This window comes from Callithrix jacchus, chromosome 2, assembly GCF_049354715.1.
Source record: "Callithrix jacchus isolate 240 chromosome 2, calJac240_pri, whole genome shotgun sequence".
NCBI lineage: Eukaryota > Metazoa > Chordata > Mammalia > Primates > Cebidae > Callithrix > Callithrix jacchus.
In genome coordinates, this window is record NC_133503.1 from 174,095,185 (window position 1) to 174,123,058 (window position 27,874).

Here is a 27,874-nt window from a genome sequence, read left to right on the forward strand (position 1 = left end):
AAGTCCACCAATTTAAAAACGTGTTACTCTCATTCCAAAATCACCTTAATAGAAACATTCAGCATAATGATCTGGGCACCTTGGCTCAGCCAAGGTGACACATAAAATTAACCGTCCCATCTGAGAAAGAAGTTAAATGTGACTGAAGGGCAGTGTGCTAGGAAAGAAAGAAGTGGCAGGAAATGAGGCTGGGTTAATGCTGTGGGGACCACTGGAGCTTTTGAAGCAGCAGGAGTAACATGATCTGATGTAAATTTTATAGATGACTCTGTGTTAGAACCTGGATTTCACAGAAGTGAGAGAAAAAGCAGAGAGAGAAAGCAGGGATGCAAGGTGGGGATCTCTGCTGGAGTTTGGGCAGGAGGAAATAAATAGTGGTTTGGATTTAGGTTCTGCAAGTGGAGGGAGGAAAGGAGATGGATTCTGGACATATTTGGGCAGAAGAGATGACTGTACTCTGATGGACTGAATGTGGGGCTCACAAAAAGGGACCCAGAGCTTATCCTGGGCTTGGGTAAGATGGGGGAAGATAGCAAGAACATGCTTAGGAATTTTCTGTCGAAATAAATGAGAGCGAGTCTAATTTCTTTAAAAACAAAACCCCTATGTATTCTCATACCTACGATTTCTACCAGTAAAATGAGCTTTTTGTTAAATGGATGCAATTGCTGTGCATTTGGAATTACCTACCCCTGTTTTACTTTAATTAACTATAAATCTTTGAGACATGTGAGATAAACCTCTTTCAGGTATAGTTTTCTTTTGGCTATAATTTTAAATACAGTGATTGAGTATTGTGTCCCATTTTGCTGTTTTTGTGAATTTATCTGCTGATAAAATGTGTAATTGCTTCATTGGATAATTAAGCTTAAAGTAGTAATGGTTGCAAGAACATATTGCAAGTATATTTCGAGTTGGTATTTCCATGATTTTAAATGTTCTAGAATTTCAAATGTGTTATAATAATACCATTTTTATCAATTTGGTTATAAAAATGAATTAAAATAAACTTACAAGACTTTAATGACAATAGAAAAAAACAAATCCCTTTTCTATTTCAGCAAGAAAAATTCTAAATACTGAATTTTAGCTTTGTCTATACTTACATTCAATATTTATCTGTATTTAAGCTAAGTATAGCTTAAAGTTCTTTCTGCTTGCAAAAACTGGCTTAAATTTTGGGAAGTGATTACATTTCAATAGCAAAACAGGAGGCCATGCCTTAAATCCAAGTTTAATGAAAATATTAGCTAAATAAGGCAAGGCAGGGTCTGGGACTCGGATTTCTTTTCTTACTTCTGTAGGTTTGATATTGTAACGTGTGTAACCATGACAGAGCTGAGAAATGTTCACCTCCCTCAATATCAGTTACTGTTTTTCACCTCACCACCTAAACATTCGGTTACTTGAGGTCAGGGAGGGTGTCTTGTCAATCACAGCATCCCAGTGTCTGGCATGGTGTCTGGCCCACGTGCTTATTAAAGTGCTCAATTAATAGTCCTGAAATAACCAATTGATTGAATCAATTCACTTGTGAGTATCCAGTTATTTATTTTGAAATAATATAGGTCCAGCTTTTCACACTGTTGGTCCTGACCCACTAAACTCATCTGGAAAGACTGATGAAAATTTAAAAAGAGTTAAATGGAATAGAAGATAAAAGAACAGATACTTTTGCATGTAGAAAAATTCTTTTTTTGATTATCCTTTGTTTTAATTATGAGTATATATGGATGCATGCGTTACGCTGTGATGTGAAAGGTATTTTTTATCGTGGTTTACAATTTAAAAAGTTGAAAACCATTTGAAAGTTAAAATGTTTCTCTTTATTTTTTTAAATTATACTTTAAGTTCTGGGGTACATGTGCAGATCATGCCGGATTGTTACATAGGTATACATGTGCCATGGTGGTTTGCTGCATCCATCCCCTGTCATGGGCATCTACATTAGGTATTCCTCCTGATGTAGCATCCCTCCCCAATCCCCCCATCCTCTGCTGTCCCTCCCCTAGCCTTCCCAACCACCAACAGGCCTCACTATGTGATGTTCCTCTCCCTGCGTCCAGGTGTTCTCATTGTTCAATGTGTTTTTCTTAAAAAGGATCTAAATTTATGAAAATGTTGCCTACTACTAATAAAAGAGAGACAAAGATTATATGGAAAATTGACTGTTCTACACACAGAACATAGAAATGTATGAACCCCACTTCATTTAACAGGGATATATTGTTGCGGGTATGAAAGCCCTGGGCTGAGTATTGTGAGGAATATCAACAAGCATAAGATAAGGTCTCTCTGCTCAAAGAGCTCGGCAGTACCCAGGGAGAAGGCCCTAAAGCCACACGTGAGCCTCACCACAGTCTCTCAACAGAAAACGCTTCTGGATATCTTTTCCTCATGTCTTTTGCAACTTAACACAGGCTTCCAGTATTATAGTTAAAATCAGTTATAAGTTAATCAGCATTTCGGGCTAGTCAGGAATCAAACTGCCATTTATTATTTGGTTTTCATGGACAAATGACTTCCAAATGAATTTTTGGTATAAAACCTGTTTCTAAGTTGAATACCCCTTGTTACATTTTTTTTTTTTTTTTTGGTAGCAGGTATTGGCGGACTCTTTTTCTAAAGGGCCAGATAGTGAAGATTTTAGGCTTTGTGGGACATACTCACCTCTGCTGGAACTATGTGACTGTGCTATGGTAGAGTGAAAGCAGCTATAGATGATACATACACTATTTGTTCCAAAAATTTTATTTATGGACACTGACATTTGAATTTTATATAAGATTATGTGTAATACAGTATACATCATGAACTACTTGTTTTCTTTTGATTCTTTTTAACAATTTAAAATGGACAAACCATTCTTAGCCTGCAGGTCACACAAAAACAGGCAGTAGTTGGATTTGGCTTGAGAGCCATAGATTGCTGGCCCGAGTTGGAGCGACAGTGTTTTTTTCCCTCAAAGCACGTATTGTAATGTTTACGTGCAACTGAATTGACAAAATCAGCATTAGTTTGTAAGCAAACTTCTTAAACTCTGAAACTATTTTATTTTTTAGAACAGATTCAAAGTTTCAAAGTCAGATCTATTTTAAGTTCCAACACTTCATTGAATGTGTGCATAAATGAATGATTTAAATAATATAATAGACTATCTTGTAGAACTTACAAACACCTTAAGACCCCTTTATACTCCTGCTGTAGGAGGGCATAGATTTTGAAAAAAAATCAAAGAGCCTTCTTCCTGCTTTATGACAGTGAGTGTAAACACAGTCATTGTCAGGAAACTCAAGTTTTAGGTCATCTGTCTCTTGGTTCCTATGCGGAGATTTGCTGTCCATTGTCAAAATGGATAATCCAGGTTTGATTTTATGAAGGGAGCTGCCTAGTTTCCTTACATGTGAGTCAAGAACTGTGCAAAGGCTTTACCATCCAACTCACTTAATCTTCCCAATAATGTTAGGAGGTAGGACATGGAGAGAAAAAGAGACTGAGTGATTTACTCAAGCTCACCCTGCTAATGAGTACTGGAGGAAGGCCCTGGCCCTTAGACTTGATTCCATCCTGCATCTGCATACCCATGGCAAAGCTCTTTACTTAGGACATGGAGACTTTGAATACCCACAAGTAAAAAAATAAGGAAATGGACATGGAGACAGTAAAATCATCATTTTGGGATAAATAATGAGTCTTCTGTACACCAGATCTGGAATTCTCAATTTACCTAACTTTATCAGAGTTATATTTTTTTATTAGGTTACATCTTCAAAGCATTGATTTGCTCCAGTCAGTGATTATTTTACTTGGTAGAACTAAACTGGCTTCAAGCTATTTGGTTTTACATTTTTTATTACCTAAATATTGATGGTACTCCCAAACCTATTACCTTCACAGCATTCTTAAAGGTGTGAATAGTAAAGCGAGAAAATTAAATGTTTTAAATTATTTGAGGAACCCGGTGTAGAAACCATATTGAAACCTAGGTTGAATAATATTCATACCACAGCAGTTTATTATGGTTCAATAAAGGCAGTATCTAATTCTATGTGAATTGCATTTAAAGGATTAAAAAGTCATTAAGTATTTTCAATAAACAAGTAAAGTGTCAGAAAGCATCACTAACTAGTTGATTGGTGCTTACTAAAGGACTTTTCTTGTAATTATAGTTGAAAATATATTGTTAATTATAGACATCATTCAAGAGAATATTCAATGAGAATTATAGTAGAAAAAAGTTGCCAATTTATCCCAAAGTGGGTAAGATACTTCCTCAGCAGCAGGAGTATAATTTCAACTGTAGAAACTAGATAAAAAACAGTAGAACCTAATCACTCATATGTGCAACTTAATCCATTTCCATTGGATCTCAGGAAAGAATATGAATTGTGAAGTTTTTACATCAAAGTTTCAAACATTTTGAAGCTAGACATTTTGAAAATAGCAAGATGAATGCTACAATATGAAATCATTCAAAGTTGGCAGTTCCTATGAGGGTCCACAACTTTACCGGACATACTCACATTTTTTCATTAATTTCAGGTCAAGATTTATCTGCAATCAGTAAATAAAGGCTTACAGAAATGTAGTTCCAGTGCCAAATGCCTTAGCTTCGAATGTGATTTTCTTCCAATGTGATTTCTTTTAGATACAACATAATTTCTTTCTGATCCTGAGCATATGGGCCTATGCTAATATGAAATGGTGTCTTAGAAAGATTATTTTTGTTTTCTGCAGAGAGCAGTCCTCCTTTGACCTATATTCAATATGCGACACAGATCTGATTGTGCAACCGCCATTAGCCTCATCCAAATCCCCTAGTTGGAGGTTGGGGCTTAGGTCAGGGACTATTACTCTTGGATGTCAGAGCTAAACTTAATTAATGCCTTTTAAAAATATATGGATGATATTTTGTTCCCCTAGGATGTAGAAAAATGGCCTGCAGAATTTAATCCTGAAAAACGTTAAAAACAAGAGTGGTTGAGTGGTTTGACATGCCCTGTGACCTCTTTTTGAAGTCAGAAGCACTGCCTAGTGTGTCTGGCTTTTTCCCAGCCTGCTGCCTGTTTTTTTTTTTTTTAAGGCGCAGATTCCTTTCTGTGCACCTTTCTGGTCATCAAGGGTCTCTCTGGTAAATCATTGCCCTTTCAACACAGGTCCTCCCCAGTTGTGTCGTTTTAGAACTCATGAAGGCCACAGGACCGGGAGTTACAAAGCAGAAGCCTCGGACTCACAATTACGAGGAACAATGGCCGTTTCTATGGTGCCAATTGGCAGAGGAGGGAACTCTTCTTGGGAACTGGTGCTGAAATGTTTAGCAATCATTTTTCAATGAGAATTGGCAGGTACCTGCCAGAAGGGGGGAATGTTATGCCAGCACAGGTGTCAGGGAGCAAGAGAGGATTCTGAAGGAGGTAATTGACAAATCAGATAGGGCTGGGGAGGGTGAGGGGAAGAGGGCATTCAGCTGATAGCTTTAAAAGCAATTTTTAACCAACGTTATTTAAGAGCCTTTTAGAAAGCAGATCCCCCTTTCCCAGAGGCATCTGCCAACTGACAGTCCAACAGGAAAAGAGGAAACTACTTCCGAAAAGGCTTTAAAAAAAGGACTTTTAGAGGCTGTTAAAAAGACATACAATCACATTCTGCATAAACCCGTTTAAGCAGCAGTTTATTGCACAGACTGGGCTGTTTCTTTCGCTTAACGGTCTGCTGTTCTCCTTTACCCACCACCCTACCAACCCACCACCCACTCTCTAGAGCCTTTCACCTGAGAGCTGAGAAACACCCCTATTTTCTTGCTGAGCACCGCACAGGATAGAGACACCAATAAATAGCTAATTCCTTTGAGTGTGATTTGGAGATACAGTTTTGATTTTAAGCATTTCCTCCTTGCAGTAAAATGCATCTGCTCTATATTTGAATATCTGCAACGTGTGCTGCTTGGGAGATTTTCTGATGGGTGTACTGCAGCCTTCATTCTGTACATTCATTGTTTGGGTTCTAACATTCTTTCCCATCCTATTATCTATAGATAACATCCCTATTATCCAGCCAGTGATGTAGCTTGCATCTGTGTCTTCAGATTTGAGGAGTATGCATTCAAAATAACTCTTACGACATCTTTTTGAGAATTTTTCTAGAGACGTAATGCTCTCGGTGAAGGAAAAGTAATTATGCTTATCGTTTTATCTTCTGTAATTAGTACATAGTAGAGAAACAATCAGTACTTGTTGAAGATGGAAATGAGTAAATGAATGACTAAGTACGAATGAATGACTACTGGAAAAATAGGAGTAGGGAACAGCAAAGGAAGGTGTTTAGGGCACCTACGTGGGCTAAAAAGCAGCTTCAACTCGCTGGTCACTTTCATTTCTAGAACTGTAAGTCAATTCTCCCTTTTATTTGGGGCATTTTGGGTGGTGGTGCTGTTTGTGTGTGTGCGCACGCGCACGATTATGTGAACACTGTTTTTGATGACACAGTTGTGATCTGTTGCTTTTTTCCTGTCATTACCCCATGGACAAGGGCAGGCAGGCAAACAGGTTAGAGTAATACCCGCAGGCCAAGATGATAAACTTCTTCCCAGATTTCACATCTCCCATTCTTACTCGATTTTGGCTGTAGTTGGTTCACACCTTCCTAAGCCCAAATGAGAAAGGAAATTGGGTTGCAGATTTTCTAGGGAATGGTGCTGAAGAGGCTCTGAGGAATTCTGAATTTCAGCCACGGTTGGCACACCGCAGTTTCAGCCAAATCACGTTTCAGTGAGTAGAATTATGGGAATATTGCCGCCGGTGGCACAGTATATTTGTGATACAAAAAAATGTCATGGCTCATTCCAATTAGTGAAAAAAATTTTTTAAATCTTGCAGGTTGCTTAAAAATACCCAAGACCTCCCAGTTGACTGAAAATTTGGAGGAAATAATGTTAACAACAGCAGTAACATGTGACATTTGGGGGTGTTTCTGCATGCCAGGCCTCTTGTGGAAATTCTTTTTGCAAGTAACTGAGTTATTCCTCACAACACCTTGATTAAGTCAAAACTATCATTATTCTCATTTTATTGGAGTAAACTGTACCAGAGAAATGTCCAATAGGGCATTTTTTGGACAAGGTATTTCTTTTTTTTTTTTTTTTTTTTGAGACAGAGTCTTGCTCTGTTGCCCAGGCTGGAGTGCAATGGCATGATCTTGGCTCTCACCACAACCTCCACCTCCCTGGTTCGAGCGATTCTCCTGCCCCAGCCTCCTGAGTAGCTGGGATTACAGGTGCATGCTACCATGCCCAGCTAGTTTTTGTATTTTTAGTAGAGATGGGGTTTCACTGTGCTGGTCAGGCTGGTCTCACACTTCTGACCTCGTAATCCGCCCACCTCGACCTCCCAAAGTGTTGGGATTACAGACATGAGCCAACGTGCCCGGCCTGGACAAGGTAGTTCTTACACCTACACAATCAACTTGGGATTCCCTTTGTCATACAAAACTAAGATAGTTGAAGAGCTCAGTGATGAGATGCCCCCTTTTCTCCAAATTTCACACACACATAGCTGGTCTCCTTATTAAAGAGGGAGCTTTTATGGTTATGGCTCCTTAACTCTGTCACCACATTGCTGGCCAAAACAAACGAAAACCCACAAAACCCAACGACAAACAAAACATTTTTGTCCTAGTTACATTTGCAGAGAGGTGAATTCACAATGTGGCAAGGTCAGTTCTAGGGGAATACAAACGAGATCAAGAACAAAACATAAGATTGTAGATGTTATTCCACTTTGGGAACGTTCTGTTGTGGGGCACACATAGCAACCACCTGAATGCGTAAAAAAGCAACCCTAGAACTTCATTGTTTTTTTTTTTTTTGCCTAAAATTACCCAGATAATAGGTTTAGAACTGTGTTGACTTTTCATTTTATATTTTATAATTAGTTCTCATACTGTTTTGACTTGGATTTAGATAAACATCTGCATTTCAGCTTATTTGTTTTCCAATAAAACCTAAAAAAGAAAAAGTTCCTAAAGACGGATTTGGGATATTTATAGTAAGAAAGAAACTGTTGTGCGATTCCATTTTTGAAGAACATCTTCTTAAAAGTTTCTTAAAGCTCTAGTGGTTAGGACTGAGCTAAAGGCAAAATTTTGCTTAAGAAACACTTCAGAACATACTCCTAAAGTTGAAGTCCAAACCAAATCCCCTCACCCCACAGAGCAAGGACAGTGCTCACATAGCATGATGTCCTTTGAATCTCTTAAGGTTATTTTCCAAATGAGACTATGAGAACAAAATGAAATTATATTTTCCTTCCAGCTAGTAAAGCCTCAAATCCCCAGATGAAAGAAATGTTTTCTTTTTGGACAGTGATGTATTTCTAGTCAGTCTATTCCCAAAACAAACACACCAAAAACCCATTTCACACACAGGCTAAAATAAAGGATAGGAACAGAGGTCATTCAAAGAGTTAGTATTGCTCTAAAGTGCCATTTTGCAGGTAACCCTCACTGAACAGAATACGTGGCTTTGGGTCTTATTATCTATTACCTCTAAAGCTATAGTTTATTAAGTGGAATTCCGTTGAATTTTTTGCTTACACAACACAGTTGGCTCTCTGTATCTGTGTGTTCAGCATCCACAGATTCTACCAATCATGGATCAAAAATATTTAGAAAAAAACCATTAAGAAAACAAAATAGAAAAGAACAGAATAGGACAGAAAATATTAGAGTACATCACTCATAGCTAGGGTAAGGATTGTTCCATGCTATTTTTGTTGTAAATCTTTTTCTTACTGTAGATCATAGCTAAAAAGTTTGCAAGTCATCAGATTAGATGGCCTTAAGGCCTATTTAGGTTTGACATTCCAGCATTCCAGTTTCCCTGATTATTAGATTACAATATTTAATGAGTAGTTGAACATGTTCTATGCAAGACAGAGACAGAAAATTCTCAAATACACCAAACCTATACAAATCAATCCCACTTGCTTCTAGGATTTCGGAAGACAATATGGCATGTAGATAGCACAGAATCTAGCATATAGGCCCAATATTAGATGGTTACTATCAACATTGCTATTCAGATGATAGTCCTCCTGAGGAATAATTTCAAATAAAAGCAAAATAGTTTATTTCCACTAGTAAAGAAAAAATGTTGAGGAAGTACCTTTTAAAACCTATGACTTACTTTGGGAAGTCTATTAGCACAGCAGAAAAAAAAGAAAAAAAGAACATTCCTCACTTTGTGGCATCCAGAAACACAGACACTGGCAGTTTTGCAAAGCAGGTGACTGGCTGATATTGTTGGCATCTGGTTGGGGGTGGCCTGCTGTTCAGAGTTGCAATCAGGCTGAATGGTGTGAAGTAGGACCAGGGTGTCACAGAGGGATTGAGATATCCAGACACCCAGCCATGGGCCAAAGGCCACAGGCCAGCCTTCTCTTATTCTCTGTGATGCAAGTTTCTTAAAAGTTACTATCATACTCCTAATTGTGAACACATAACAAAACCTTCCTAAACACATGTGCACCCCTAAACACAGTGACAGAAAGAAAAAAACAAAATAATACAAGTACAAAAATATAGTAAAACAACTGTTTACATTGCATTTACAGTGTGCTAGGTATGTAAGTAATTTAGAGATGATTTAAAGGATATGGGAGGATGTGTGTAGGTTATGTGCAAATACTTCACCATGTATATAAGGGATTTAAGCATCCTTGGATTTTTTGGTATCTGCTGGGGGGAAGGAGGGGTGTTCTGAAGCCAATTCTAGGCAGATACTGATGACTGTACTTATATTTTCACTTAGTATCAGTAATTTGTGTGTTTTTCTTTATTAATTGTACTTTTGTGGCAAGATGGCTAGCAAGAGTACCCTTCCTGCAGTCCAGGAAGTAAAAACTGCGTTACTGAAAGATCCTTTGCCCCAGTACTAATTTTTCTTTGCAGCACCGAGCATCTATATCCAACATCTATTTCCAGCAACTACGAGTCAGCAATACTGATTTTTTTTCTGAGACAGAGTCTCGCTCATTGCTCAGGCTGGAGTGCAATGGCGCGATCTCAGATCACTGCAACCTCCGCCTCTGATTCAAGCCATTCTCCCACCTCAGCCTCTAGAATAGCTGGGATTACAGGCGCGCGCCACCACGCCCGGCTAGTTTTTATAATTTTAGAGACGGGGTTCACCATATTAACTCGAACCCCTGGCCTCAATCAATCTGCCAGCCTTGGCCTCCCAAAGTGCTGGGATTATAGGTGTGAGCTGCAGCACCGGGCCGCAATACTGACTTTAAGTGATTAAATTATAGTAGATGGTGTTTGTTGACTACCCAGCATCTTTCTCGCCTTTTTCTTTCTTCCAAATGGAATCCCAGTTTTGTTCAAGTATTTTCCTTGTACACACACACACACACACACACACACGCACACACTCTTTAAGAAAAGTTGATCCCAAGAATGGGTCTTTAGTCTAAAAAGCTAAATAGCACATAGAATTTCTAGCACTTAATATTGTATTGAGTGGTCACATGAGCTGAGTTGGTTGCCACAGCGGGCTGAAGGACATTACCCTTAATCCTTAATTGTGAGAAAGATTTTTTTTTTCTCTCTTTTCTACTAGACAAAAATAAGTAAGGGTGTAGCTCTAATGGCCACTGGCAACCATCTTCAACTCTGAGGCAAATCACAGGGTGAATGACTTTGATGCTGAGGATAGCAGAAGAGAGAAGCATCCTGAGTTTTTGGTTGTATCACTGATCTAACACATCAGTTGGAGCCTGCTTTCCAATAGACTGTCTCTTACTTAAAAAAAATAATTTTACCTCTTTGTAATCCAGTTTGAGATGGGATTTTCTCTTACTCATAGTCCAAAGTTTCCCAGTACACCAGCTGAAACACTTAGTGAACTAGCGTAAGAAGCAATCAGATCTTTAGGATGCTGAGCATGAATGACTGTAACTTGCTTTTCTGACCGCCCTTCCTGTTAATAGGGTTACTTATTGGCTTCCCCTTTACTCCCACTAGCTTAATCACTCCTGAAAATTCCTTAACTCTCTCCTTCTCATTCTAAAGCTGGGGATGTGCAGTGTGGGAGAGGATGTCCTTACCCAGTTTAGATTACCTGTGTTAATAAGAGAGGTTACTGATTGGAAAGCTGTAAGCAAGAGAAAGGCGCAGAGGCTTAAACACAATTCTTGGAATCACTGATCTCATTTTTCTGAGCCCACAGTTTCTACTCCTTTTCATTGGAAGTTACAGTTTCCCACAGTGGTGAGGTGCAGTAGAAAATTTGCCAGAAGCTACTACGATACCTACTGTAGTCTAGGAAATTCATTTATGTAAAAAAAAAAAACACAAAAAAACGAATTTGTATTCTATTGATTAGTAAGTTTACAATTCTCTATATACCTTTGACTTCAGAATGATAGCTGTCACATTAAATAGGGGAAATATAAGGAAAATCATCCAACTCTCTCCCACTTCATCTCACAACCTTTGGCATGCTCAGATAGAGCTGGGTTGAACTGCATGTTTCACTGCCAAGCAATATTCATGAAGATGCTATTCCATGCATTGACGGCCACTTAAGGAATGACACTGGACTACATAATCAGTTGGATTTAATTCACTCTTTTTGCTACAGCCATGTTCAAGGTTACAACAAGGTACATGGAATCTGGTATTAGATTTCCTGTAGAAACTCAAGAAATATTTCCAAGGTAGGAATTTGAAGGAAAGGTAATTTTGCTCATGAAACATGTTCATAAGAGTTTTCCATAGTTTATTTTTTTGATTCAGTTTGATGTACTACTATGGGTTGATAATAAAGTAAAAGAGAATCAAAGTTTATCGCACTAGACTACACCAATAAGAAATAATATATAACCACAGTTTTCACCCTGAACAAATCAACAAAACATGTAAACAATTCAATGCCTTGGAGTACAGTGAACAAAAAAAAAGTCAGCTTTCAGATAAGACACTCAATTATTCTGTCAGGAGACCCGTTACTTACAGAACTGTAACCATATTTCAGACATTTGGCCAAAGGCACCAAGGTCATCTTGGGAAATATTTCCCTTCCCATCTCAAAAGGGTACCCCTTTGAACAGTCTAGAAGGCCCCAACCTTCTTGCTTCTTAAGTATATTGCCACAGTGTAGCCAAATGAAATCAAATTACTGGAAAAGAAAACTAACTTCCAACATGAAAAATGTAGAGAAGTATATAAATGTAGTCCAGAGATTCATAAAGAGTTCTCTCAACAAACATCTAATGTGTTCTTGCCATTTGCCAAAAACAGGGCTAGGCCTTGTTCTCCAGATGCTTACAGTGTGATAGGTGAGACCTAGACAGTCATGTAGAGACTTTTGAAAAGCTATTTTTACAGTTACACTTAGACTAAGTAAAGGATCTTACACACTCACGCCATGAGAAATCTAAGCTGAGAGCGAGACAGGTAGGTGGGGGGTCAGGGAACGCTTCTTGGAGAAGCAGATTCTTGGTCTTTGTTCTGAAGATCCAGTAAGATTTGGCCAGGTGAAGATGAGTGGGAGCCCTGGTCAGCTAAATATTAGTACAGAGTGTGACTGTCAACACATTAAACTCCAGAGTTAGCAGTGGTAGGTCCCAATCTATTTCATGACTAAATGACTTGAATTCTGACAAAATAACTTTCTAAAACAGCAGCTTGTAACGGTTACATTTAATCTCGACCACATATTATGTGTCATCTGACATCAAAGTGTGGCATTATCTGTGGCGCTCAACACAATGCCTTGCCCAAAAGTGTTCATTAAACGGCTGAGTTGAATTGAAATCCCATCATCTCAATCCTAAATTTTAACTAGTCTTCTTGTGTAGAGTGATTTCTTGCTGAACTGTATTTTGAGTGACCAGTATATGTATGGCTTTGTGCATTATGGCAAGATCACTGGGAAAATTGTAGGGATTTGTGAAGGAACCCCCATGAAAATATTCTGAAGCGTACCTATCAAAAATATAAAACTATGTTAAGCTTTTGGTAGTGAAGGCAGGTATGGTGCTTCTTTCTAAGTTGAGTAGGAGGTTCAAAGCTAAACCTGAACATGAACAGAAACCTTACAAATCTTGCAACTCCGAGCTAATTTCTGTATTAATGTAAGATGCCAGCATGGAAGAATAGAAAATAGAATCAATTCTGAATATCCTATTTATTTTAAATAAAGCTAGTATTATTGGTCTTGGATAGAGTATGAGGAAATAATCTATTTGCCCTAAATTGCTAGTCAGTGTATGTTTGTCTTGTTACCTGCTTTCTCTCCAGAACTGAGCACAGAGGCCCTCAATAAACATTATAGAATGAATAAAGTAATTAATGATGAATCTGAACCTTTCAAACACTTTTTCAAGGTTTCCCTTGGGACCAACAGTAAGTGATTATAAGACTGACTCAAATTAAAGCGAACAGACAGGCCGGAAGCTAAAAGGCCTCTGTGAGGCTGAAACCTGTTGCCTTGGGCTATAATTAATTGATCTCACTTGTTGTAGAATATACTGGTACACTCACTGAAGGATGAAAAAGAAAATGGGTTTTCTTTGTAACTATAATTTTAAGCCCTGAGTAATGTGTACATGTTACATGTATATGTATATATAAAATCCCTATACCTTTGTCTTTTTTGTATTTGAGATTCATACATTTGAATCTGTCTACCCTATTATCTATCTATCTGCCTATCTATCTATCTTCCATCTATTCTATCAATCAATCAATCAATCATCTATCTGTCATCTACCTATTCTATGATCTCAGTACGTGTATATAGAGCATAAACGACACAAGAATGCAATAATTAAAACAATGTGGGTTCTCAAGGCTGCCAGGATTTAATTTTAGCTCCAAAAAGAACCAACTGTCTGACCATGAGCAAATTGTTTAACTGTTCTGTTCCCTAGTTTTATCTCTAAAATTGGGAAGATTGATAGTATTTACTTGAAAGCCTTGTGAACATTAAATTCATGTAAGATATTTAGAATAATGCCTGAAATATTAAAGTGCTAAGTGTTAGCTTTTATTATTCCACTCCATTTTCCCAATCTTTCTTATTTTTACTCCTTAAATAACAAAATTCAAAATACTTCACAAAGAACATATAGGATTATTTGGGTGAGAGGAGAAAAAAAGATCCTTCACTTAGCAAATAAGCAATTTTTAAATTTATTATAGAAAATATATGGTAACACACATGGATACTGAAACTGTAAGATAAAAAAGCTTGGTAAGGACATTGTTTAGGTATGATTTATAAAAAATAAAATATATTGAAAGTATAAACTCAGGGTTACATTCTGTTTCTAAACACAAACTAAGAATTAAAAAAAATGAAAGACTTCTGCTAATCTGCTTAGGAAGGCATAAATTATTAATCAGGCTCCAGGCAACAATGTTTAATACCAACTTCAATAAAAAGTCTGCCTGGGCCAGGCACGGTGGCTCATGCCTGTAATCCCAGCACTTTGGAAGGCTGAGGCAGCTGGATCACAAGGTCAAGAGATTGAGACCATTCTGGCTAACATGATGAAACCCCCCTCTACTAAAAAATACAAAAATCAGCTGGGCATGGTGGTGCGCGTCTGTAGTCTCAGCTACTCTGGCGGCTGAGGCAGGAGAATTGCTTGAACCCTGGAGGTGGAGGTTGCAGTGAGCCGAGATTGCACTGCTGCACTCCAGACTGGTGCCTGGCGACAGAGAAAGACTCTGTCTCAAAAAAAAAAAAGTCTGCCTAAAGGAAGGCGAGGGGTGGTGTCCCTGGTGTTGAAAGCTGGGCTGCCCTATCAACCTGGTTAGTCCTCCTGGCTCCCAGGACACCAAGGATAGGGCTTCCTTTGAAATGGGCTCACTTGAAAGCAGTCAGAATTATGAAAAATTAAGTTGTTAGCATGAGATAGAAAAGTTGCATTTTCAATGGCATGAATGAGCTTGAAAAGGAAATCAGCTGTAAAAATATTTACAAGATGCTTTTGTAGCTTACATGAGAAGAATTTCACCTAGTAAGCATTTATTGAGCCTTCCCTATGTGCTTACAGTTACAAGTAATGCCCTCATCTTAAAACTCTCATCTTGAGATGGAGAAGTGATATTTTAAAACCATTTTCTTCCCCAACCTGGATTTATCTATTCCATAAAGCATCTTATGTTTGTATCCGGTGGGCTTTTGCTGTGCAGAGAATCAAATAATGGGTTTTCCAAAAGTCTTGGCTGAATATCATTCTTACGAACACTTGTCAATCAGGTAAAACCTAAATTGGAAAGTACTTGACAAACTCAGCATCTCCTTAGTAGTCAGAGCCCTGTAGCTGCTTTTTTGGATTGTGGAGTTTAACATGCAGTCCAAATTTCACTTCTTGCTTTAAAGTCTTTTATAGATTATAGATATTACCACATATTTTAAAATCACAGGACAGGTTTGGCTCTCATCTTCTGTGATTGGTTTCTTTAACCAGCCATGATGAAAAGATTATCATAGAAAGAAAAACGAGAAAAAAGCCGTTTAAAAATCCATTTTGGTTTAGTGAGAAATTGGGAAGCAAACATGCTTAATTAATGTTCAGAACCTCACAAGTACAAAGTTTTTATTCTATAGTGCTCAATTAATCCAGCCCAGGGGTTCAGTACTTTCTCCTTTCTCTGCCCACCACATAGAAATCTTGTATTATATCAAATTAAACTCGTTGCTTGAGAGCATTTTACTCTTACATTGCTTCCAACTTCATATTTTAAATAAAATACCCATCCTCCTAAGTGTTACATTTGGGGAGAAAGTGATTATCTGATAATCACTAAACACCTTGCTCCGTCCACTCATATACTGAGGTCATCTCTTCAATTTAATTTAATTGCTTTTTGGAACACAAAATACAAGCCCATTTAAATTCAAGAAGAAAAAGTTTTCTAAGAAAAACAAATCACAGTGCTCTTTGGAAAGATATTTTGGATTGTGGCATCAGAAGTAAAAGTGAACTTGAGGAAGAAAAGAAAGTATCATAAGACAAAGTATCTAAATATAGCGCTTGCATTTGACATTCCTGCACTCTTATCTTAAATGCAATTTTCTTCCAGGTAATCACATTTGCTATGAATGCAAAAGTTATTGCTGAGCAGGCACTTTTTGTATCTGGAGGTTTGGAACCACCTCCTCCTGGGTACATTAACTAGTAACTGACTCCACTTCATTCTGTTGTCTTAATTAGAACCCACCTCAAACCTCTCTCTCTCTCTCTCTCTTGCTCTTTCTCCCTCTTTTTATAAAAAGGCAGGTGAATCAGAGACTGAAAATGTGCCACTGGTATTTAACACAAGGCCACTCTCATAGAATTACTTCTTTGTGAAACACTGATGATATCTCTACTAGATACTTTAAAACAAGTAGCTTAGTATAAGAATAATTGTTTGGGGAAAAGTAGCTGAACTTGGTTCAAATGAGGGGCCAGCAGTAATATAGCAGTCATGGTAGATTTTATCATTTTGCATTGATAATTAGACTGACCACACACCATTTTGATTGGTGTTAAATTAGAGCCTGTTGCTAAGGGGAGCTTAGAATATTTTGTTGAGTTCGAACCTGAGCAGTTACATATATATATGTATATATAGATGAAGTTTTGCTCTTATTGCCCAGGCTGGAGTGCAATGGCACCATCTCGCCTCACTGCAATCTCCACCTCCTAGGTTCGAGCAATTCTCCTGCCTTAACCTCCTGAGTAGCTGGATTATAGGTGCTCCCCACCACATCCAGCTAATTTTTGTGTTTTTAGTAGAGGCGGTGTTTCACCATGTTGGCCAGGCTGGTCTCAGACTCCTAACCTAAGGTGGTCTGCCTGCCTTGGCCTCCCAGAGTGCTGGGATTACAGGCATGAGCCACCATGCCTGGAGTACAGATGTTTTAAAATGGATGATCGTAGATTAATGAAACTCTCCCTCTCTTTTAATTCTGCAAAAGGAGGTTTAAACTTTGTAGTTAAAAATATGATAAGCTCATTTTCCTGACTGAAATCTATATTATACACTAGAAGGCAACTGCTTTTTGAAGTAAAAATGCATAACTCAAAATACAGATCAACGTGTTAGTAAATTTTTGTTTGTCTACAATTATACAAAGCTCACTTTTAGAAAAAAGGAACACATTTTATAATTTATATGGTTAAGGTGAGCTTATAGAGTTAGATACATATGTAAAACTTTTCATTTCCCACGGAATTATCCATTATGTAATCAAGTGGGCAAATTCATTATTAATGACACATTGTGGCCATGAGCTTGGCAAAGCATATTTTTTTTTTAAGGATCTGTTAATACATTCAAAGATCATATTAGCATTCCAAACGTTAGTTTTAATCTCTGTAAGTTTTAATTAAGAGACCCAAGGATACCTCTTGATTAAATGGTTTTTGTTTAGTTTGTCTTTTTGGTGTTTTAAATATAATTATAATTCCCCTTTACTTTTTGTTCATCCAAATAAGAAAAAAGAGAACGAGGTCAACCATTTTTCAGCATCATGTCAGCCATCGTATAAACCAGTGGTCCCCGGACTTTTGGATTTCATGGAACATTAACAGTTTTATTTTCTAAAGGGGAGAGGGTTGACATCGAGTTACTTGTTAAATTTTAATTTTGCCAAAAAAAAAAAAGCCATCATACTCTTTCCAATACTTCCATGAAAGAACTGACATTTTAACTTCAAAGCAGTGGGAAGTCACTGTCTGAGTTCTTTAAATCAAATAAATTGAGATTTATGAGAAACACAATAGGTTGTCATCATTTTTTATATCTGACCCCTAACCAATAATTTTTTTGTTTCAAAGATTTAGATAAGGCCTACTCAAGACTGCCATCAACCCATTACAAATAAAACAAAACCCAAAACCTTATCATATGCCTCCCTAGCAGTGGTCAATATTTTGAGGGAAAATGTTAATTCTTTGCAATAGAAAATTTACAAAATGTAGGAGCACGTGAAATTCCTAAAGAAGCCTACATCCTTATTTTCACCATAAGTTTCTACATTTGTCCCTTCACAGAATACTTATAAATAATAATATTGTAGATTTAAATTTCCTCTTTAATTTTTATGCCAGAATTAAGTGGTGATGATAAAAAGCAATAACATCCAATAACTAGAAATCAAGCTACAACAGAGAAAGATAGAGATAAGAGAACAAAACAAATCAAATGTATCTATGGATAAGTCACTCATGTCTCTGGTCATCAGTTATTTCATAGTTAAATGGAGTATTAGATAAAGTCATCTCTAAGCTCCTTCCTGTGTCTCACATTCTCTGATTATAATTCTAATATCAAACTTTCCTTGAAGGCTAGATTAACTACATGGCTTTTTGATTGGTGGCAGAAGAATGGAATATAATGAAAATGGTTCACCAATGTCAATCATATAAAGTGTGACTGAATTCAGAGGGCTTCTCCCTCCCTCCCTTCTTCCCTCCCGCCCTGCCCCCCTCTCCTTCCTTCCCTCACTCCCTCCCTTTCTCCTTTCCTCCTTCCCTCTTTCTTTTTTTGTTTTTGTAGGGATTGTTTTTTGGTGGCATGGTAGTGGTGTGTGTGTGTGTGTGTGTGTGTGTGTGTATAATTTTACTTGGTAAATCATTCAGAACAAATGCCAAATTGTGATACTAATGAAGTAACAAAATAATAGTGGTCATAAAATAGAATAATTGCTTTACGCATCAGATAAGGAAAGACACAAACACGATCTTACTTAGCTTTATCCAGAGTCCCAAATGCTACATCCATGGTAATGTCAATGAGCTGAGGATGGACTGATGCCCTTAGTGGGTGCTGTGAGGTTGAGATGTCCCTTCCCCTCAATGCAATGAATAAGTGTCATTTTAGCTACCTTCCTGAAACATCCCCTCCCTCATAGAGATCCCTCTGAAGGTAGAAAAAGATAATTTATTCTCTTATAAAAAGTACCATCACTATGTTCAGAAAAATGGCCCACACAATGTTTTCTACAATTATAAATTCTGACACATGCTTGCAAATGATTTATCAAAAATGAAGAACTTAAAAATATCTCCCTCAGACTTCACATCTGCCAAGCTCTGGTCAAAATAATCAAATCATTCCCATGCCCTCTGCTGCTCTGCAGTACTCAGAGAGAGTCACACTTTTACTTCTAAGACATCACAAGTGTTTGTTAACAGCACATTCATTAAGTGCTTGGCTCAAACGGAGATTCCCTAGAAATTCAAACCAAAAAAGGGCTAAGTAAAGAGGATACAAGTATAGCAGTGTCGTTTTGATTTACTGTGCAATTATTACTATGCAAAATGCATGTACAATATGTAGAACAGGGTGTGACAAAGGTTAGTTTATTATTTATTATCATTATTATTTGGATGTATAAAAATCTGAGCCAAAATACTGTTAGTGTTTTTTTTTTTAAATCTTTGCTGGATATATACATATATATCCAGCCCTACCAATTTAGGAAATTAGAGAAAGAGAAAAACACATCATTCTTTCAAGTGCTAAAACACAAAGATAAATCATACCCTGTGGTATGCTAATTTTATGGGTCTCATCTTCTTCATAAGTCATTTTTCTCACAAGGTAGTACCACATATACTAAGAAAAGCGTGTAATCCATGATGCCCATTTACATGACAAATCAAATTCAATATTAAGTCTCTGGCATTAATTAAGCTCTACCTTTTATAAATCACAGCAAGGTTATGTGATTGCTAGAAGAAACTACCACCCAACAGGGTTAGTGTAAAGACACTAAACAGATGAAATAAGATATATATATATACATGGATATATACACACATATGTACCATGTAAAAAATTGTATATATACACACATATATACCATGCAAATAATGCCCCCACCTCTTTACATGGTCAGTACCACATATGTATATATATATACCATGTAAAGAGCTGGGGGCATGCTGTCTTATAGCTCTGCTTTTCATCATGCTGTATTACAACACAGGATCCAAATGGGTGACGAGTAGAATACTTAGTCTATATTGTTACTGTATACTTTGGATTGCAGGCATCAGAGGAACACATGGTTTTTCTATTTAGCAGGCAGGACAATAAAGATAATAGAAGGAAAAGAGTTGATATTCTTCAAGGCACTAAGAAAAATTTTTCCTTGATTCTGATGCAGTTTCAGACCACTTTAAAAAAGATAATCTTCTGGTTAATTTACCATCCATCCAGGGTTATCTCCCTTAGATGGTGGTTTTTTTTTAAAGGTAATTTTCAAGTTTGCATTTTCTGGTAGAGAAGAGTAGTGTGTATAAATATGTTAATGATGTAATTATGTTTATAAAGTGGCATTTAATAGTAGCACCATTTATAAAGAGGAAAATGCACCCTGTGTAAAATTGGCTATTTTTGATTCTATTTCTATTCTTATGTTTCCCTCTGCTGTAAAAATGTACCTCCTCATCTCTTTCCATTTTACTCACTTGGATAGTTCCCCAAGTTAATTTTTTCTTGCTGTTTTCTCTTCCTATAATGTATTAGGTCTCTTGGATATTTCTGGCCAGACCTACCAATTTAGGAAATTAGAGAAAGAGAAAAACATAGCATTCTTTCAAGTGCTAAAATACAAAGATAAATCATACTCTGTAGTATGCTAGCTTTATGGGCCTCATCTTCTTCATAAGTCATTTCTCTCACAAGATAGTACCACATATACTAAGAAAAGCTTGCAACTCATGCTGCCCATTTACATGACAAATCAAATTTAATATTAGCACTCTGGCATTAATTAAGCTCTACCTCTTATAAATCACAGCAAGGTGATGTGATCCCTAGAAGAAGCCAGCACCCAATGGTGTTAGTGTAAAGATACTAAACAGATGGTATATCTCCAGTAATCTCTGCATATGTGTCTACTCTACATTTATGAATGTGTGCTTAGAGCATTCATCCTTCAGTTAGTTTTCTTTGTTGGAGGGGTTGAAAATTTCTTCGATAGTTCAATTTTGAACAACTAGGCTATTGGCTGTAGCTGGATCCCTCTGACCCAACTATTTTGTAGTAAATTCGTGTGTAGCACTTTTTTAAACGGTTGATACTCTCCTCTCTTCCCTTACCTCCTGTTTTGTGAGTGATAGCATGACAAAGACTATATACTTTTGGTTCAATAGTTAATCAGAGAGAAGCTGAAGTTCCTCACAAGATTGTTTTGAAAAAGAGAGGCTTCTGTAGGAATAGAAACTTAAAAAAAAAAGTAGACCAGTTAATCTTTGTAAGAGGCAAGCTCGAACAAAAATATCATGACTTAGTTTCAGGAAAGTGCTTCGAGCACTCATCTGTCTTCAAAATAAAATAAATCCCAATGGAGAAAACAATATGAAAAAACAAAAGAAGGAGAAAAGAAAATCAGCCCAAATGCTCTATTTCTGTATTTTTTTCTCTAATATTCTTGGAACACTGTCACAACTGGGTGTTGTGTTTGCGTGTGTATGTGTGTGTACGTGTGTGCGTTCTTTATGCAATTCTCTTACCAATGTTCTTGAGTCTTTGAATTTAGAATCATTATTCAGAAAAATGTTTAAGTCAGGGAAGGTTTGATTATCCACATTTTCACTTTTTTTTTGAAGTAAATACAGTGTGCTCAGTAGACACTAGCTAAGTTGAAACACTATTAAAAATGCAATTCAGACTGAGTCACTGCTTGTTATTTTTATAAGCGAGACCCTAATTCTGATGGACACCAAAGAATAAGCAGCCGTGACTAAGCAAGAAGCACAAGGCAACTGGATTCTGCCGGATGTTATCTCATTTGGAACACATTTCAAACTTTAGAACAGATTTTTAAATTGGAAGTCGAAACCTGCAGACTGTCAGCAGAAGAGGCTGATTCACCCTCCAGAAGTTATCTTACTCCAAGTTTCAGGCAGAGTATTTTAAGGAGTAGTTCACCTAAAATGTGTTATGATATATCAAAGAAAGAAATGAAGCAGAAAAAGCCTGGAGTAAGGGTGACACAGGTATCTAAACATCTTTTGGATGTTGAACATATATTTATTTGAATGGGGAATTCTTTGAATTAGACACCTTTAGTTCAGCACAACTTGTGAATGTTTATGGATTTCTGAAACAGTAATTGCATTTTTTCCCTTCAAATATTTCTTTTGTTGTGGGGGGCACTCTTTGTGTAGAACTTTTGGGGCTCTAAATATAATATTATTATTTTTGAGTAAATTAGAAGTAAGGAAGTAGAGTCTTGGAAAGGTCACAAATAAGAAAATCTTATACTGATGATGGTAAATTCTTTATTAATTGGACATTGCTTTCATTTGGAACATCTAGCAGCTACCAAAAGTCTAGATATCCAGAAAACCATAAAAATATTTGTAAGTCCCCTAAGTTAGAGGAAGTACAGAAATAATGGCAATAATAATTATATGACCTGTCACAAATATTAAGAACTCTCTTAGAGTTTATAATGATTCTAAGCAAGTTAGCTTAGAGAATACGAACTTGTTTACAGAGAAAAAGTTGTTGTATTCTTATTATCTTAGATAACAAAATCCATTCTGCAACTGAACTCCAGGGAGAAATGCATGGAGTGACCCACTAGAGGTCCCTTCCAACTAAAAAAAGTTTCAATAGTTCAAAGGATGCAGCCTTAGCAAGTTGGCATTCATGACTGCAAAGCAACTATGGGGCCAGAAGGGGGGACCACACATTTCAATTCCTTAGAAAGGCTGTGATTTTACTCAGATTGTCACATTTCATTCCTTTTTTTTAAAAAAAATATCCCTATGTGGGACATTCACTCAATTAGTCCTAATTAAAATTTCAGAACTTGTTGCAATGCATTGATACCATAACACAGTATCATATAATACCCTGTGACGTTAGCTGTGCTTTCTAGAAATGTTTTAGCTGTTTTCAAGTGTCTCAAGCAGTATTTTGCAAGATAAATTTTTTCTTTAAACGAAGAGTGCCTCAGTAAGTTTTTCTTTGCAAAGCTGATGGAAGTGGTGGGTGGAAGAAGTAGGGTACACGTTTTTTGATAGTAGGCAACTTGGTAGAAAATGATTATGTTTCCATATATTATCTTTGCAGAGTTAGCAGTACAAAATGTAAGTGCAATAAATTGGTGTAAAAGCCAGATAGTTAAGGGACTAAAAGTCCCTATGGGGATAGCAACCTGTCACTTTTCTTGTAATGGTAGCAAAAGATAATTGTAGACACAAATACAGTAGAACTAAATCGGTGCCATTTTCCTTAAAAAATGGGCTGCTGCCTCTTGGTTTTTCTGAAGAAATTGGTTACTTCCTCTGCTTCAAAAGTATTGCATGAACCATTAAATTAGCTGGGAAAGATCTGCCTTTTATTTTCCTCCAGTACCTTTTTTAATTAGAATATGCCAAAGAGTAAAAGGGGACGAGGTACAGTCCTATGTGATTGCATTTTCCAGTCGATTGTTGAATTTCTTTTAAGTTTCTGAGCTTCGCATTGACAATCTGGCCTCTGGCATAAACTTTGCCCTCCTGGTTATGACATAATAAAGACATCTGCTCTATCATACCCCTTTCTTCCCACAGCTGGTTTTATGGTTCTCTAAAATAGCAAGCATAGAGCCATGCAAATACTAGTTCATAAAGGATGCTGCTCAAGTCTCAAGTGAAACTGTAAGAGATTTTTTCCCCCTCTCTCTCAAAGTAAAATCCTAAGGGTTTTCCTTTTCAGGTAAAGCTTTCAGCAAGAAAAGAAAGAAAAATAAGCAACCCTTTGGCACTGTTCACATAAGCATATTTGTTAGTCCTTCTTGGAAGAGTTGCGCATTAACTAGGCATATCCCCGGGTTCCTTTTCCAACAGGGAGGAGTTTGCAACCCCCTGATAATTAACCACTCAGAAAGCCCATATTTTGGTCTGCACCCGTCCAGAGCAGCCATATATGTACACAAAAGCCACTCCTCAACATTCTTGCAGGGAGAACCTTTTCCTTCTTTCCCACTGTGTGCTTTTCAAAGTGAAAGTGAAGACTGGCAGAGACGCGGTCTGATGCACCTCTATAGGGTGACTATCAAAATCAAAATGTGTGTGTGTGTGTGTGTGTGTGTGTGTGTGTGTGTTTTAAATGAGAGTGGGAGAGAGAAACGTGTGGCTATTCCAGATGATTAAACTTCTTGGTTCTTAAATGTTCCAAGTCATAGTTAACTCAGGTGTCCAGCCCCTTGCACGAACGGAGACCTGCATTTAACTCCCCATAAAATATGGATTTTATTGCAGCAGTGACAACACTTCTTAGCACCAGGCTGACCTCTCCAGCATCTCCCATCTCGTGATCTACGATAACTCTTGGCAGGAAAATCTCTAACTACAGAAGAAGTAATCTCAGCTCTGCAACTGCTGCAGTCCACAACATTGCAGGGTCCCTCTTTATTAAATTCTGGGATTAACGCACTGGGGGCTCCAATTTCTCTGCATCTGGCACCTTAAACCGAGCGCACTCCAAGCACTCTTCAGTCAGCCCGGGGAAGGCTTTCTCCCCTAGATTTGAGGCTGGCCAGCCGTGAGCAGCACGAGCGAGCGGCGCCTTCCACATGACTTTTCCCTGGACAGTGTGCTCCATTTTCCGAGTCCAATGTTGGACTTTCCTTGCAACCTAAGCATTTCTGTCCTAGATGAGCCGGCAGGCGTTGCCCGAAACGTGCAAGCTTACAGTTTTCTTTAGCTCCTTCTCCCAGCCAAATCGTCTCTTTAGTTTAAGTTTTCCTTATCGGGAGAATTGCAGAGTTTTCAGACTACCTGATTTGCTTTCCCCTCAAAGCCAAGAAATGTAACCCAGCCCAAGCAGTCACCGCACAGACCCTTTTGATGCGGGCAGGTGGAGATACATCCAGCCCCAAACGGCTCGGCGGGTCCTGCACGCACCGGCGCCCTTGGTCATTGACCAGCCAACTTTGCAAATGCCGGAGCTCCCCTGGCAGCCTCTGCCGGCGCGGAGAGAGGCGGCGGGTTCTTCTCCGGCGCCCGCTTCCCGGTGCCCCCTCCCAGCCCCGCGGCGGATCGGGCTTACCAGGAGGCGGAGGAGCGGCGCCCAGGCTCCCCGGGAAGCGGCGTCGGTCCCGGGCAGCGGCAGCAGCGCCGCCCGCTAAGCCGGACCCGCGCGCCCGCCCCGACCCGGGCTCGCAGGCTGAGAGCATCCCTCCCAACTCCGCGCGCGGCACCCACCGGGCGGAGAGGGCTCTTTCTCTGATTGGCTTCCATCAACGCTACAGAATTAAAAAAAAAAAAAAAAAAAAAAAAGGAGATGTAGGCACAGCCAGCGGAGCCCGAACCCACCTCTGCAAGCCTCCTGCGCCCGCGGAGACCTTGCGACCCGCCCAGCCTGCTCCTGCCTCCGCCGCCGCCGCGGTCGCTGGCTCTGCAGTTCTCGCTGTCGCGGCCGAAACTGCAGCTCTCGGGATGCGAAGGTTACCGGCTCCGGAGAGCTGGCTCTTGTGGGCACACACTGATTTGCAAGTGAATGAAGTGGGAGGGAGCAAAGAGAGGAGGACTTTGTTAAAGAGGCCCGGAGCCTGCCCCCGCCCGCCCCCTCCCCTTGACAGAATGACTCCCAGTGTTTGAAGTCCTGAGCAATTCGCTCCCTGGAACACTCCTCCAGCCCCAGGCTTTCCTTTCCCTTTTTCTTCTTTCTTTCTTTTTTTCTTGGGCGGGGGTTTAAGATATACTCAGAACTTGTATGACTCCGTCTGTTTCCTCTTTTATACTATCAAAATGCACCTTGTGCTGTTATCAGCAACGATCTGATGTTCTTTTTTCGCCGACCAAGCAATTACAATTCCCAGGGACACAGTACCTCGTCACGCTCTCAGTTGGCCAGCTTCGTGTGACAGCACGCATAACATGCACACACATAAAACGAGCCGGTCTCCTGAGATGACAATACCGATGGCTTTTCTTTACAACATAAACAGGCGTTCTCCAGAAGCAAGCAGACATGGATAGATTCATACGTGTCTTTCCTTCTCTCCTTCCAGGAAGACACATTTTCACGTAGCCCCATGATCTCTGTGATTCTTTTGGAGTGACCCCAGGATGTCGTAGCACGAAGCCATGCTTCCCTGGGCTTGCAGAAACACTCAAAACCCAGACCCTCAGGCTTGCCAATGACTTACGGCTGATGCCATCGTTCTAAATGAACGGATACAAGCATACACACGACTTGCAGAAGAAGGGTGCATTCAGTGAATGATATTGAAGGTCTGCCTCACGTTTGACGATCCTTCTGGAAAGTTACCAAAGTAGGATAACCACCAAATTAAACTCTTTGGTACCCAGAGCGGTGTGAATGGCTAGATTGATAGTTACAAAGAGGTAATATCTACTATTAAGGTACAAAACCACAAAAATATGAAAACTGTCAAAGTATTATTAAATGAGAGTAACGATTTTCTGCATAGGAGACACAAGCATGATGGGATCAGCCACTGTTGGATTAGGACAGTTAAATCTAATTACCACAGTGATTGCACGTAGGGTCGCTAGCCTCCCAAACTAGCTGTTGGCCTGTGCTGCAAGTTCTCAGGAAGATTTCCACTGCACAGAGATCTAAGAAGTGCCAGGCTGCTTGGCCTCTGAGTGGTTAAACTGGCTGGAGGTTGGTCCTGTTCCCAACTGAGCTCTTACTAGAAAATCTTTTGTTTCTCCAATAGAAGTTCAGGCATTTAAATAAAGCCGAAATCAAAGTATTCCTCTAGGCAGCCAGTGCTTCAAAGAAGTGTGCATGGAAAGGTTTTAGCACAGATGTTCCGCACATGGATGACGGAAAGACTTGAGTTTCTTTCTGGAAAAGACCCTCCCTGAATGAAGAATTGCTACCAATTTGCAAAAAAAAAGGCTGAACATTTTATTTTTCTACAGCTCTTTAAACACCTATGAAGAAAGAATGGGGGAGAAGAAAGCTGCTTCAGATTTATAGTTCATTCTTCAGATTATAAAATTTCTTATACATTTAATTGGAAATATTAGCTCTATGTGTCTGTGTAGTCCTTTACTGCTTACAAAGTACTTTTGTAGACTATTTTATTTAATTCTTCCTTCAACAAGTGGTGTAATATTTTCTCCATTCAGACGGAGAAAACAGATTGATGAGGACACAACAGGTTACATAACATGTCCAAGGCAGTGAAACTGGAACACACAAGAAACAGAAATATTACTGGTGAAAGGGTGTGCAGGTGTATGTGCAGACAGAAACCCACAGACTGTACATGCAGGTATAATCTGTTAGCATATATGGTAGTAGGCTAATACATGAATACATGATATATAAATATGTTAATAAAATAAGTCATATTTTAAGACCACCTTTAGCAGAAAATAATTTTCAAATTGGCTGATTTTTATGGTATAAGAGGGTTGATAGTGAAGTTGACTTTCTATCTGTTGAACCAGTTAATATCTCACAAAGGAAACCTCTAATTGTTTGCAATATACTATTCTTCAAATCCCATTAAGCTACATGGCAAAGGTGGTTAGAACAACTACTTTATGAGCGGATCATCTGTTTCCTTCTGAACAGTTCAGGTGGCGGCATTAAATTATATAAAAGACAGCACTTGTACTAAAGGATTTTATGTGATTTTTGAGGCTTTCTGGTAACATTTGTCACAATAATCATTAATCTTCAAATATAGGATTGATGTGAATATTCAGAATTATTTTATCCTCATTTTAGAGACCAGGAACTGAGACTAACTGAGGTTACATGATGACCTGGAGTTGTGTAAGTACTGTTTCTGGTTTGTTCTCTATCATCACGCCAAAGCACGTTGGCAAGTAACAGTAGCCCATCAGAGACAGTTAAACAAATGAAGAGGTCTCTGTTA

General features: G+C 38.5%; 1 protein-coding gene across 4 annotated transcripts in view; it reads right to left on the reverse strand.

The window, feature by feature from the left end:
* CDH6 (cadherin 6) overlaps positions 1-25,519 on the reverse strand; it is a 150,356-nt gene extending 124,837 nt beyond the window's left edge. For 2 of the 4 annotated variants that reach the window (XM_002745091.7, XM_035291744.3), the window contains exon 1: positions 25,326-25,519. The gene's annotated coding sequence lies outside the window, so the exon portion shown is untranslated. Of the gene's footprint in view, positions 1-25,059; positions 25,179-25,325 lie in introns of those variants that run through there. The other 2 variants (XM_035291743.3, XM_078365642.1) reach the window with 1 other exon arrangement.
* Between the last annotated feature and the right edge of the window lie 2,355 nt (positions 25,520-27,874).